The sequence below is a fragment of the Gobio gobio genome (genome assembly GCF_949357685.1).
Source record: "Gobio gobio genome assembly, chromosome: 4".
NCBI lineage: Eukaryota > Metazoa > Chordata > Actinopteri > Cypriniformes > Gobionidae > Gobio > Gobio gobio.
Genome location: NC_137100.1, coordinates 7,637,086 through 7,650,781, shown reverse-complemented (window position 1 = coordinate 7,650,781; position 13,696 = coordinate 7,637,086). Strand labels below are relative to the sequence as shown.

General features: G+C 41.1%; 1 protein-coding gene across 4 annotated transcripts in view; it reads right to left on the bottom strand.

The window, feature by feature from the left end:
• The window catches only part of clip1a (CAP-GLY domain containing linker protein 1a), a 75,422-nt gene extending 61,949 nt beyond the window's left edge, over nucleotides 1–13,473 (bottom strand). For 3 of the 4 annotated variants that reach the window (XM_079813885.1, XM_079813886.1, XM_079813888.1), the window contains exon 1: nucleotides 13,322–13,454. The gene's annotated coding sequence lies outside the window, so the exon portion shown is untranslated. Of the gene's footprint in view, nucleotides 1–13,321 lie in introns of all 4 variants that reach the window. The other variant, XM_079813887.1, reaches the window with a different exon arrangement.
• Between the last annotated feature and the right edge of the window lie 223 nt (nucleotides 13,474–13,696).

Sequence of the window (13,696 nt, the reverse complement as noted above, 5' to 3'; positions counted from 1 at the left end):
AGGCGCGCACACTTCTAAATGCAGCAAACATGTCAGAAGTGTGGAAGCATTAAAGTGACCGAGAAAGATGCAAAAATGTCAGTTTGCAGACACTGTCTAAGCACCCTCAAATGCAAGCAAGAGCACCCTCAGTTGACACTGTAATAATATAAATGGCAAATGCTCCAGTGTAGGGCTGAACGATACATCAAATTTTCATCGTCATCGCGATATGAACTCGCGCGATGAACAGTTGACATGATGAATAAGGGAATACAGTTCATTACATGCGCCAATCTGAGTAACGTACCCTGAATACTTGGATTACATCCACATTGAATTGCATTTTGTAAGTGTAGGAATGCGGCCATAAAATCCTGCTTACTAAACATATATTATAAAATATTTAGCTAACGTCAAACGGGACCATCGGCTCTTGGGCTGGTAAATCAGCACATAGGAGAATGTAAAGTTGCACGTCAACTAAGCAGGAGCACCGGCGGTGGTCGGCCAAAACACTTTTTTTTTGTATGTGAAGCTGTTTTACGTGAATATTATGACACGAGTGAAGCACAAAGCTTTATTTACAAAATAAATAATAGGTTCGCAGTTAAATGTTACATCACAGCCATGGAAACATAAGGATTCATGCTGAGCGAGAGAGGAAGGCTTTGTGTGGTGAGCTAAATTTAAGTTTGCTTGCGTTCTGCTATCTGGTCACACGATTTTCCACGAATTTAACAATAGGCTTACTCCATTTTATTCTACTGGACATGGAATCTCTTATTTTCCCAAATCCTCATTTACGTCTCTCACAGAGGATTAAACGTTTCTTCCTTGTTTGATTTATTTAGGAGTAGGCTATTCGCATCATTTACTATGGTAAAGTAGAAAACGGAGTAGGACAGATACATTTTACTTTACTTTATTTAACACAGTTTGTGCTTGCTATTAGACTTGGTCAAGTTTATGTGTGTGTATATATATATATATATATATATATACACACAGTGAGTAAAATAAGTATTTGAACACCCTGCTATTTTGCAAGTTCTCCCACTTAGAAATCATGGAGGGGTCTGAAATTGTCATCGTAAGTGCTTGTCCACTGTGAGAGACATAATCTAAAAAAGAAAATCTAGAAATCACAATGTATGATTTTTTAACTATTTATTTATATGATACAGCTGCAAATAAGTATTTGAACACCAGTCTATCAGCTAGAATTCTGACCCTCAAAGACCTGTTAGTCTGCCTTTAAAATGTCCACCTCCACTCCATTTATTATCCTAAATTAGATGCACCTGTTTGAGGTCGTTAGCTGCATAAAGACACCTGTCCACCCCATACAATCAGTAAGAAAACAACTACTAACATGGCCAAGACCAAAGAGCTGTCCAAAGACACTAGAGACAAAATTGTACACCTCCACAAGGCTGGAAAGGGCTACGGGGAAATTGCCAAGCAGCTTGGTGAAAAAAGGTCCACTGTTGGAGCAATCATTAGAAAATGGAAGAAGCTAAACATGACTGTCAATCTCCCTCGGACTGGGGCTCCATGCAAGATCTCACCTCGTGGGGTCTCAATGATCCTAAGAAAGGTGAGAAATCAGCCCAGAACAACACGGAGGAGCTGGTCAATGACCTGAAAAGAGCTGGGACCACCGTCTCCAAGGTTACTGTTGGTAATACACTAAGACGTCATGGTTTGAAATCATGCATGGCACGGAAGATTCCCCTGCTTAAACCAGCACATGTCCAGGCCCGTCTTAAGTTTGTCAATGACCATTTGGATGATCCAGAGGAGTCATGGGAGAAAGTCATGTGGTCAGATGAGACCAAAATAGAACTTTTAATTCCACTAAACGTGTTTGGAGAAAGAAGAATGATGAGTACCATCCCAAGAACACCATCCCTACTGTGAAGCATGGGGGTGGTAGCATCATGCTTTGGGGGTGTGTTTCTGCACATGGGACAGGGCGACTGCACTGTATTAAGGAGAGGATGACCGGGGCCATGTATTGCAAGATTTTGGGGAACAACCTCCTTCCCTCAGTTAGAGCATTGAAGATGGGTTGAGAGGCTGGGTCTTCCAACATGACAATGACCCGAAGCACACAGCCAGGATAACCAAGGAGTGGCTCTGTAAGAAGCACATCAAGGTTCTGGCGTGGCCTAGCCAGTCTCCAGACCTAAACCCAATAGAGAATCTTTGGAGGGAGCTCAAACTCCGTGTTTCTCAGCGACAGGCCAGAAACCTGACTGATCTAGAGAAGATCTGTGTGGAGGAGTGGGCCAAAATCCCTCCTGCAGTGTGTGCAAACCTGGTGAAAAAACTACAGGAAACGTTTGACCTCTGTAATTGCAAACAAAGGCTACTGTACAAAATATTAACATTGATTTTCTCAGGTGTTCAAATACTTATTTGCAACTGTATCATACAAATAAATAGTAAAAAAATCATACATTATGATTTCTGGATTTAATTTTTTAGATTATGTCTCTCACAGTGGACATGCACCTACGATAGTGCTGGGCGATATATAGGCATGTGCCGGTATCAAATTTTCATGTTGCGATTAATTGCTGAAGCTTTTATCACGGTGTACGGTATTATCACGATATTGAAATAAGTTGCAAAAAAAGTGTTGTCATACTACAACAGGTTAAATCACTTTCTTATAACAAAAGAACCAAACATTTAAATACAATAAAGCAATACACAAAAATGTATAAAGTAAACAAATATTTAAAACAGATTAAAGTGCAAAAGAATTATAAAGAACAATAGGTATGCTGAAATGTACATTTAACTAAGATTAATACATGCTTTAGAAGTATTTTTCATTGTCAGTTTGTTAATGAAGGAACTAATGTTAAATACTGGAGCCTTGTAAAGTGTGTGATTGAACAACAGTCAGAACATATTCAAACAATATCTAGGGCATGTAATTTAGTCCAGATTAAAATATAAAATGCAAGTTTGAAAATTAATAGCCTTAAGTCTTTAAAGGGTAACTAAACCCCTGCTCAGAGCTTAACTCCACCCACTGGCAATTTTCAAAAAATGCTGGAAAAGTGGGCAGAGCCCGGCGGACACAGAGGGGACGAACCGAGGGCGGGGCTGAGCGGAGGGCGTGCACCTGAGACCCGCAGTGACGGATTGTTTGACAGCTGTCAGACTCGCGAGTTGCAAAGATGGAGAATGACTGAAGTGACGCCAGCTTTGCAACAGAGCGGTCATTTCTCCTACCTTCACCTGAAGTGGAGGAGGGTGGATTGTCTGTAACAGACACAAACCCGGAGCCTTATCAATGCGAGCCGCTGCTCAAACTGCGTTAACTCCCGATGCCGACGATGCTAGTGAAGCAGCCGCGCAAGAGAACTGACCTAATCTATCTGCGTCCGCGGCAACCACTTGCGTGTCAGGGTTTGAAAGCGCGTCTCATGTATGAAAATTATCTGTACACATGACGGGCGGCAATAATATCGCAAGAAAAGCCTGACGTGTACTGACAACTGCATTATTTAACCGTATTTTCTTCAATACAATGTTAAAGCAAGTGTCAAGTGAGTTTCATTCATAATGTTTACTTCATGTAATATGACAGTTCATACTGGAGTGAAGCCGTTCTCATCATGTGATTGGGGGAAACATTTCTGAGGGCGTGGTGAGCTCGTGCTAGGGGCGCGGATAGAGAGCCGTTGGAGGTACCATCCTACGTCACGATGTACCACAACGTCCAATAGGAAAATTCAACTGCAGTAGCCACCGTTCAACCTTAAGAGGGCAGCACTTTGGCGGTTTTACACCATATTTTATAGAATTAAAACACTTTATACTCAAATGTCAAAACATTTACTCGAATCAATGAACAGCATTAATAAAGCCCCATTATTACAGATCATTAACTAAAAAAAGTTGGTTTAGGGTTTAGTTACCCTTTAAGTATTATGTATTAGGTTATGTGATTACTGGGGAAACGGCTGCATTTCTGCTGTTCCGTCAGCGCCCTCTGCTGTCGAAGAATGAATGTGCACTTCAGCGCGTCTCCTCATTCCGCCATGTGCTCGGCTCATGCACGGTCTATTTACATCAGTGCACGTTCCTCTTTGACTTGTTTTTCATTTTAAACGGTTGATGGGTAAAGTATTCTTAAAATTCATTCTAAAAATCTGAATAATTCGTAATAAATAATTATTCACGGTATTTTGAAGTGCCCACGATAACAATATTGTGCATGTTCATTATTGCGGTATATCGTATTACCGTTTACAGGCACATGTCTAGCGATATATCGCATGACATTGTTAGGCGCATCTCGTCAGTAAAGCCGGTTCCTTGATTAGTAGTAAATCGCCATCACCTGCTTTCAGATAGAGCGGCATTTACTACACAGAGCCGTAGTTCACTGACAAGCTGAGCCATATCGCATATATTAACACGGACGTATCGCCTGCGATAATTAATGCGATATGGCTCAGCTTGTCAGTGAACTACGGCTCTGTGTAGTAAATGCCGCTCTATCTGAAAGCAGGTGATGGCGATTTACTACTAATCAAGGAACCGGCTTTACTGACGAGATGCGCCTAACAATGTCATGCGATATATCGCCCAGCCCTAACCTACGATGACAATTTCAGACCCCTCCATGATTTCTAAGTGGGAGAACTTGCAAAATAGCAGGGTGTTCAAATACTTATTTTCCTCACTGTATATGTATATATTATATATCTCAATCTCAATTAAATAGCCTACATTTTGAAAATAAAAATGTAAACAAATAATATATTTAACGAATATATAACGAATTTATATATATAATATAGGCTATATAAAAAATATAGGCGTGCATGCGTGTGTAGCCGCCACCCCCAACCACCGCGCCACTGCACAGTTGCACTGCCGTGTTATATTTCGTTCTCCCTTCTCTTTCTTTAATATGAAATGCTTTTTGAATTTCCAAGATAGAAACGCATTCTTGCCCTGGCTCTGTTGTTCTGGCTCCATCTCTACCTCTAGCTCCCGCTGCTCCTCTTCCGACTCCATTGTGACTGATCACGCAAACCGTGCATTTTTTTGTTTTCATATTGGGGCATTCTGAGAAATGCATTGAGTTGCCTTAATTTATTTAGAGAGTAAATAAACTCATGAAACAGAGAAGTATCGTTAATGTTATCCGTTGATTTCAACAATGTAACTATATTCTAATTATCAACTATTTAAATTGTAACTGTAACAGAATACAGTTACTCATAATATGTAGGCCTACTATTCTGAATATGTAATGCCGGTACATGTATTCCGTTACTGCCCAACACTGAACACGACCTATTAAAGCACTAAGACATGGGAACAGTATAGCTAACATTCACATTTGAATATTTACCACAAGTAAATAGTAAACATGGTAAACATCAAGAGTGCAAAAGAGACAAAAAAAACTCACACACACACACTTATACACACAAAAACACACGCACACACAAGTGGACGCGTGTCATTCCAAAAGCTAATTGTGTTTTTGTGTGTGTGTGTGTGTGTGTGTGTGTGTGTGTGTGTGTGAGAGTTTTTTTGTCTGTTTTGCACTCTTGATGTTTTAGAGATTCACCCCTTCACTGTTGAGAGTGATTTTTTTCTGCTTCCTGGCTGATTTGTAGATTGTATGCACAACAAAAAAAGTCTGTTATTTCATATTTTTGCCAAAAAAATTGGGGTGTTCATATACCAAGTACCAATAAAGTCACCAAGTTTCAGACCATTCCGATGAAGGTATGATTTTTTTTAAAAATTAATAAAAAAATTCATAAAACGCTTCGGGTCATTTTTGACCCGAAGTACCCCAGAGGGTTAAAACGCCGTCTTAAAAACGCGGCGCTCATGTGTGAGATGCTACAAAAAAACGCGAGATGCGACCGTAGCGGTCATACACATCCGCCTAGCGCGTTTACATAGAAAAACAATGGAAACGTTGTGCAGTGGAATGGAAAAAAGTTATTTTCAGCCCTAATTACAACTTACATCTGCACAAAAGGATGCGAATGCACACATGAACTTGACCTTTGTAGTCCGAATGTATAACTGTTGAGAGAAAAGGATAGCTGCAGGACTAATGGGCATGTCGAAAGGTAGGGGTGTGCCGAAATGTGAAATGCTACAACAGAAACTAACCCTACCCCACACCATAACAGGCGCTGCACATCTTGCACTTAAATATATTTTCATTATCAAAGTGATTCCAGGCATCACTGCCAGCTTTCAAAGCCAAAGTGAAACTTTAGTTCTTGTTTTAGTCGCATGACTTTCCGCTCATCCGCCACATTTATAACCATCAGAAGGGCAAAGAATGGATTAGAGTAATTGGAATGTGTAAAGTAATTGGATTTGATCCATAACAGGGACCAGAATTGGGGTTTTTTCTTCCACGTCTCAGCAAATGTAACATTCACGGACATGCATACATTTAATCCTAATCCATCTAACCCATTTACTGGCTAAAGTCCACTTGTATGATTATTAGACTCTCACTGGTATAAGATGGATTGTGGATCTGTAAAAATATTTTCTGGGACTTAGTGTGGATCAAATCCAATGAGCGCTGTTTGTGTTTTTGTATTCACCACCATTTTGTTTTTTGCTCCACTGTTGGTCATAAACAAGGCGGATGAGTGCAAGAAAAACAGCACAAATGAAACCCAAAAAAGGTTTACATTCAAACCAATACAAAGGTTATATCCCTTTATTTAACTAGCCTACTTCAAACTGTCAATGTCAATGGAAAAAAATAACAATTTACAGATTTATCAAAGGCTGTGGACAATCAGTAAAGAGGTACAAGTCCAAACCACTGTACATTTCAGCAAAACAAGTAGGCAAGTTCAGAAAAATATCCTCAATTCAGGACTCAGTGACCATATCAGTATCTGGCACGAAATATAGGCTCATATTTTGGTGAGCAGATAACATTGAGTATTTTATTTACCCCAACTCAGAAACTTTAACACTGGAATTGAAGTAATAGTCACTAATGTTATACATTAAACTGCACTGAGACTATTGGATGAGAACATAAATTGAACTAAATGGAGATAATAAATGACACCAACTTTGCAACATCAACACGGTTACGAACTGAATTGATTCAACATTGAATCGAGCTGAACAATGACACTATATCCTTCTGTAGAGCTGCTTATGGCTGAATTCAACCCGTTTCATAATTGATGAACTTTGCAACAATGACACTGTAATTGAGCTATATTTAAACAACATTGAGCTGAATAATAACACAATCTTCAGTAGAGCTAGCCTGGCTTCGCCTTCCTACATACTTCCGTTCAATTTTCATTTTCCTTCAGTACTCCGTCTGGGTTTGCGGTATATTCTCTGGTTTTCTCCCGTCAAATTTTAACCGGTCCAATCAGCGAACAGAGGGAGTGGCTGAGAACGATGGCGTTGATGTTGTGCGCTAGTTTGAGATGAAATACGTCACGACCAAACGTTAGCGATCCAGAGTGGCTCCAGGCAGATTCAATAGTTTTAAACTTCAGAGTATCCGCCTTCAAGGAAGTTAACGCTTGCCAATGGAAAGTGGCCAGACTCTCTGTGCAAATTAAATGTACGAGAGTCTGGTAGGACCAGGCTACAGTAGAGCTGCTTTACAGCTAAAATGGGTTGTTGGGTGTTAATTGCTAATTGTGGTGAACACCAACGTTACTGAAATTACTTTTTCCCCCTCGTAGATAATGAAGCTTTACGCAAATTGCCCACGCTAGTAGCTGTCCTAATATGACTGCTGCTAATGCTATTGCTAAACCGGTGGAGACTCGGTGTGAAACTCCATTCACCTTTGCAGCAAAGCAGGGGAAAATGCCAGCGGAGAAAGTCCCAAAACTAAAACTCATTATTGAATCAAAATAAAATGTTCCTCTGTGAAATGAGCCTGTGACATGTTTTGACTCCACCCCTCAAAGAATCGGAATCGAAAAGAACCGAAATCGAAAGTAAGAATTTGAATCAGAATCGTTCAAATCAAAACGATGCTCAACCCTAGATATTTTTCCCATTTAAAACTTGCCTCTTCTGTAGTTACATTGTGTACTAAGACTGACGGAAAATGAAAAGTAGTGATTTTCTAGGCCGATATGGCTAGGGACTATACTCTCATTCCTGCGTAATAATCAAGGAACTTTGCTGTCGTACCATGAGTGCAGCGGCACAATATTACGCAGCGCCTGAAAATAGTCCTAGCTAGCCTGACAAGCCAGACTCACATCAAGATGTTGGGTCTGGGAACACACCATTGACAGGGCTCAATCCGAGGGGCGGAATAAAAGGTTGTCTTTTAAATTCCCTCTGCACGCAATAGGATAGCGGCATGAGCGCTACAACCAACCAGAGCAACAAAGAATGTGAAGCGAAGCTAGATGATAGATTAAACTTTCACCATATCCAGTCGGCAAAACTCCCAACACATCTTCTTTTCTTAAGAATGACTTCAGTGCTCTTCTTTGTTCTTTTCTCAAAGAAACGCTTAACTCCAAGTCTTCCAGAGTCGCAGCCAAAGCCGATTGGAAAGACCGCTGTTTGCCAGCTTCTTTGTTTACCTGTAGCAAGCGGAACCGCAGCAACTCTGCCGTCATTATGTTAAGCCCGCCCACCGACTCTATACACGATGTGATTGGCCTGAACAGAGTTTGGTTTTTCCAGCTCGCAAGCCAACGGAGAGAAATTATATTTGCTGCCACTAGGGTGCATCTAGATTTCTAGGCTAGTTCCAAGCAATATCGGCCTAGAAAATCACAACTTTCATTTTCCGTCGGGCTTAGTACACGATGTAACTACAGAAGAGACAAGTTTTAAATAAGAAAAATATCTAAACTCTTTGGTAATTTGAGCGAGATGCTAACGGTCTAATCAGATTCAATGATCTATGCTAAGCTATGCTAAAAGTTCTACCGCCAGATCCGGAGATCAGCTGAATGGATTCGAAAACGGTAAAACTCAACTGTTTAACTCTAGGAGAGTTGGAAAATGAGCCTATTTTCAAAAAAAGCCTAGTGTTCCTTTAATGCAACATTGTTCACAAGCTGTTTCAATGAAGTCTTACAGCTCTCCAGACTGCCATCACTTCCCGTGAGTGAGGTCAAAATTCTGGCCGGGTCATAGATATGTATACATAGATTCCTCATTTGAGCGATCCACGCCATGATCCACGCAGGCACTAATGAGGAATCTATGTATATATATCTATGACCCGGCCGGAATTTTGACCTCACCTACGGGAAGTGATGGCAGTCTGGAGAGCTGAAGCGTTCGTCTGATATGAGGTGATATATTTGCATAAATACCGTTCGGTGTCTCTCAGAAACCAATCGTTTCGTGTCTTAAGACATCAATGTGCCGTCACGAGCCGCGGGGTTTAATTCGAAGTTGTCTGTCCATGTTTTTTTTACTCTAATAGAATTAGACTCCATTGACAAGCATTATATGAGTGACACACAGCAACGGTTGGAGTTAAAAATCTTCATTTGTGTTCTACTGAAGAAACGAAGACACCTACATCTTGGATGCCTTAGGGGTAAGCAGAAAAACATCACATTTTCGTTTTTGGGTGAACAATCCCTTTAAGAGCATCAATATGGTATTGTTTGAATTGGGAAAAAAGTAATATCACAAATCTGACAGTTTCAAACTTATGATCAACTTTTCACATTAAGTGTTTGTAACTACAATGTACCAAGCTATACATTAATTTGTAAGTGTACTATACATGTTTTACGTGTACATTTAAAACAATACCTGCACGCAATTACATCTATAATTATAATTACACTTACGATTACCTCTTAACCCACCCTTATGCTGCGTTCACACCAAACGCGAAGAGAGTGTCAAAATCGCGTCTACCGCGTCTAGTTTCACGCGCGAACATTTTGAATTGGACGCGCGTAGAAATCGAGCGCTGGAAGCGAAATTGACGCGCGTTCAAGGCACTCCAGGAGAAATATGTCATAAAACACCACTCTGCCTCTTTTCATTTTCATTAAAAATATATATTAAAGGTGAACTATGTAGGATTTTTGCAGTAAAACATCCAGAAACCACTAGGCCAGTGTTATATATTTTGTTCAGTTGAGTACTTAGAATATCCCAAATGTTTTCAACTATTTGTAAATCGTGAGAAAATTGCTATTTTAACCAAGGAGCCGGGACGTGTGAGCTATGCGTGTGAGGGAGTCGCCTGTCGATTGCGTCATATCTGCGTCACCCTCGGTCTCCGGTTTTATTCAGTGAAACACTTTACTCTCACTGCATTGTGAACAAGTGTCATAGCAGCCGCCGAGCGAACGTCATAACTTCCTTTTCAACACACTCAGATATATCTAATACGATAAACAGAGCTGCGTTACCTCACACTCAGCACTGGAGAAGAGGAAGTGCCGCCGGCAAACGTGTCATAATAAAAGTCCCGCTAGCGACTATGCCATAATAACAGTCCCGCTCTTCAATCGCTCCTGCTGCCTTGCTCAGCTCCACAACACTCGGTCCTGCTCTGCTTCATACTACAGTAATGTTAATAATCGCATCCATGAACATGATTTCTGCCCGAGTCCTATCCTGACTGTTTCCCACCGGCTGTGAGGTGAAGACCACATGTCCCGAGATTCTGCGCTCAAACGTGCCGTCATCAAACTACGCCTTTGTTTTGAACAGGCGACCTCTAGTGGACGGAAAAGTTACATAGTGTAGCTTTAAGCATTATAAAGTTATGAAACTTCTCTTTGCCCTCAGTCAAAACGATTTGGCAGACAACAAATTATAGATTCATGAGAGCAAAGATCGCCGTTAGATCTACACAAGACGAACCACTACAGAGACATCAGAGCCAGCGGCAGACGTCAGAAGGACTGGCCGAGGAAAGGCTGCTCTCGCTGGGGTTATGAGCAGTGAGTGCCCGGTGATCGCCTGGATCTCACAACTCCAAAAACACAAGAATATTTTTCTTAAATAGGCTCTCTCTTAATAAATAAACCACAGATTTGAGCTTTAAACAACCACATTCTCACCTGAAAAAGTCTTAAAACTACATTTTGTGACACAATACAGTATTTTTAAATTATGCAGGGTTTCTCATCACGTCACTTTACCACGTGACAGCAGCAAGCAGGCTCCTGATTGGTTATTGCGGCGCGAATTGACGCCAAAGTTCAAATTTTTGAACTCAGGCGTCAGACGCGAATTCGCTTCAAACGCGTGAATGCACAAAAGCACCATCCGCGTGTAACGCGTGTATCGTGCAAGGCGCTCAATTCGCGTCATTCGCGCGAACTGGACGTGCGAATGAGGCGGATTCGTGTCCTTCGTGCCGCGTGAAATGCGCCTTCCGCGCCGCGGGACCTCCAGACGCGCGTCAACGCGCCTTTCCATTGACTTAACATTGAAATTACTCGCGCCAGATGCTCTTTTCGCGTTTGGTGTGAACGCAGCATCAAAGGCTCACTGAAGTGCCTTGAAACACGCAGCATTATTCAATGTGTTGATGTAATTTCCACTGAAACAGGAAGACAGGGCGGTACATATCAAGCAGCTCCTCCCCTTTTTTAAAAAGCCAATAGCATTTAGTTTACATCACAGCTTGGAGCCGTTGAGCTCCTCAAAATCCGCATTTGACAGCCCCAGTCTAACAGATTCCCCTTTAGATTTAATATGAAACGGTTACTAAAGCACAACAGTGATCATAATCACGCTGAGGATGTGTAGTTTGAACATGTGTAATTTATATTGGTGCATGCAAGGCACAGATGGCATCTCTCTCACTTGTCAGTGCTGTTTATAATGCAGAGTCTGTCAACCTTTCCTCCTCCTAATCTCCTCCATATCGCTTTCAAATACAGCATTCTGTGCAGAATTCAGATGGGTCCAATCTGTTTTGTGGTCTGTGCTGACTCGATCATATGATCCGCTCTGTGCTATCGTGTCTCTGGACTGGCGCAGACTCTGTGTGTGTGTGTCACAAACCCAAAACCAGACATCAATGGAAAGCATATTTACATTTTCTGAATTGTTCCCCATCCCCGATATAGTGCACTGTGCCACAGTCCCAGCTTTAGCTTGTTTATTATGTAGGGGGCGGGGCTTCAGATTCTAGAGAGCATTTGATTGGACAGAAAATCTGATGAGAAGCTGAATGCTTCTTAAATGCTTATATCTTTTAATTACGAATTGTGTCATTGTTTTGGAGCACACTAGCTTATAGATAACAGTAAGGCTAACATATTCATACTAAAAGCTAAAAAACATCAATTTTGGTTTCATGGGGACTTTAAACCTAACCATACTACCAAACCCCTATCCCACCTCAACAGCAGCACAAGTGTTTTCCACAACTGTATTTTTTTCCAAAGCCAAATAGTTAAAGAAACCCAAACTTCAATAAACCCTAATTGACAAGACAACTCAGATTTCAAATGAGCTTGACTCTCCATGACACTTTATCAAAACAAGCTCCCTGGTAAACAATGAAAAACAAGACAAGCAGTTCCACAACTTGAAAAGCCATTAACAAAATTTAATATTGTACATGTTGACATACTGCAGTGCACGGTTTACACAAATTCCATCAAAAACAATATTATTTCATTGGCATAAAATCTAGTGCAGCATGTAAACATCCAAGCGCCACATCTGGGGCTTCAAAATCTGAGCCGATTTACGCTAGAGTTTGACAAGTTACCAAATCTGGTTTAGGATTTCAACCAAAACAACGATGAAGAACAGGATATCATTTACAAAACATGTAAATAAACTATATTGGGTTGATGACGAATACTTAAAAGATTCACAACGCCCAAAGGAGTAGCTTTAATGAGCAAGATCATTAAAAAAAACAAGTTTAAAGCAACCCTCAGAAAACAACACGATGTAACACAGATTATAATGATATTTTTGGGCGTCATATGACTTTCCCCTTCAAGTAACTTACACGCAAGTTCCAGTACGCAATAGACATGGAGAAAGTTCACTAGTCCTTATGACGACTTTCCGCAATGTCACATCTTGACTAAGCGAACCGAAATAGAGAACCGCGTTCAATGACACCGCGGAGGAGCTATTCAGAGCACATCTACAAACAAACGCGTTTTAACCGCAGGTTCCGTTTACCGAGAACAGCTGATGACAAACACGGTTAAGGTTAGCGAGCGGTGCGCGAGGGCCGAGTAACGTTAGGAGCAACCTGTATTAGATGAGAAATTCTGACTTAGCAACTTCCGATAGAAAAAACGCGATCTCCTCGAGATCCGCGACACCGGAGCTCTTAACCTGGCGATCGCGTGCTCACCTGCTGTGTTTCCTGGCCGTGAAGCGCTATCAAAGATGAATTCTCTTCAATCTACTTAGCTTGGCGCCTGCGTTGGTTAAGGATTTAACCTGCTGCGTTCAAGCACCCACTTCAGGAGTGACACGAGTGGCGTAATGACGCAATGACGCCCCGCCCGTTCATAGCCAACGGGAGGCGGGAAGATGAAAAAGCAAACGCGGTCAGTCGGCTAGACACGTTGAGATGTAGTGTAGTATAGCCTCCTGGGACCCAGAAAAAAAAAAGTTTTTTGAATTTAGTATTTTCTCATGTCATTACATTGTTTAGAGCATAAGAAACAAATGAAAAAAAAAAACATTTTTGAAAAATGATATTTTATTCATGTTATGATATGTA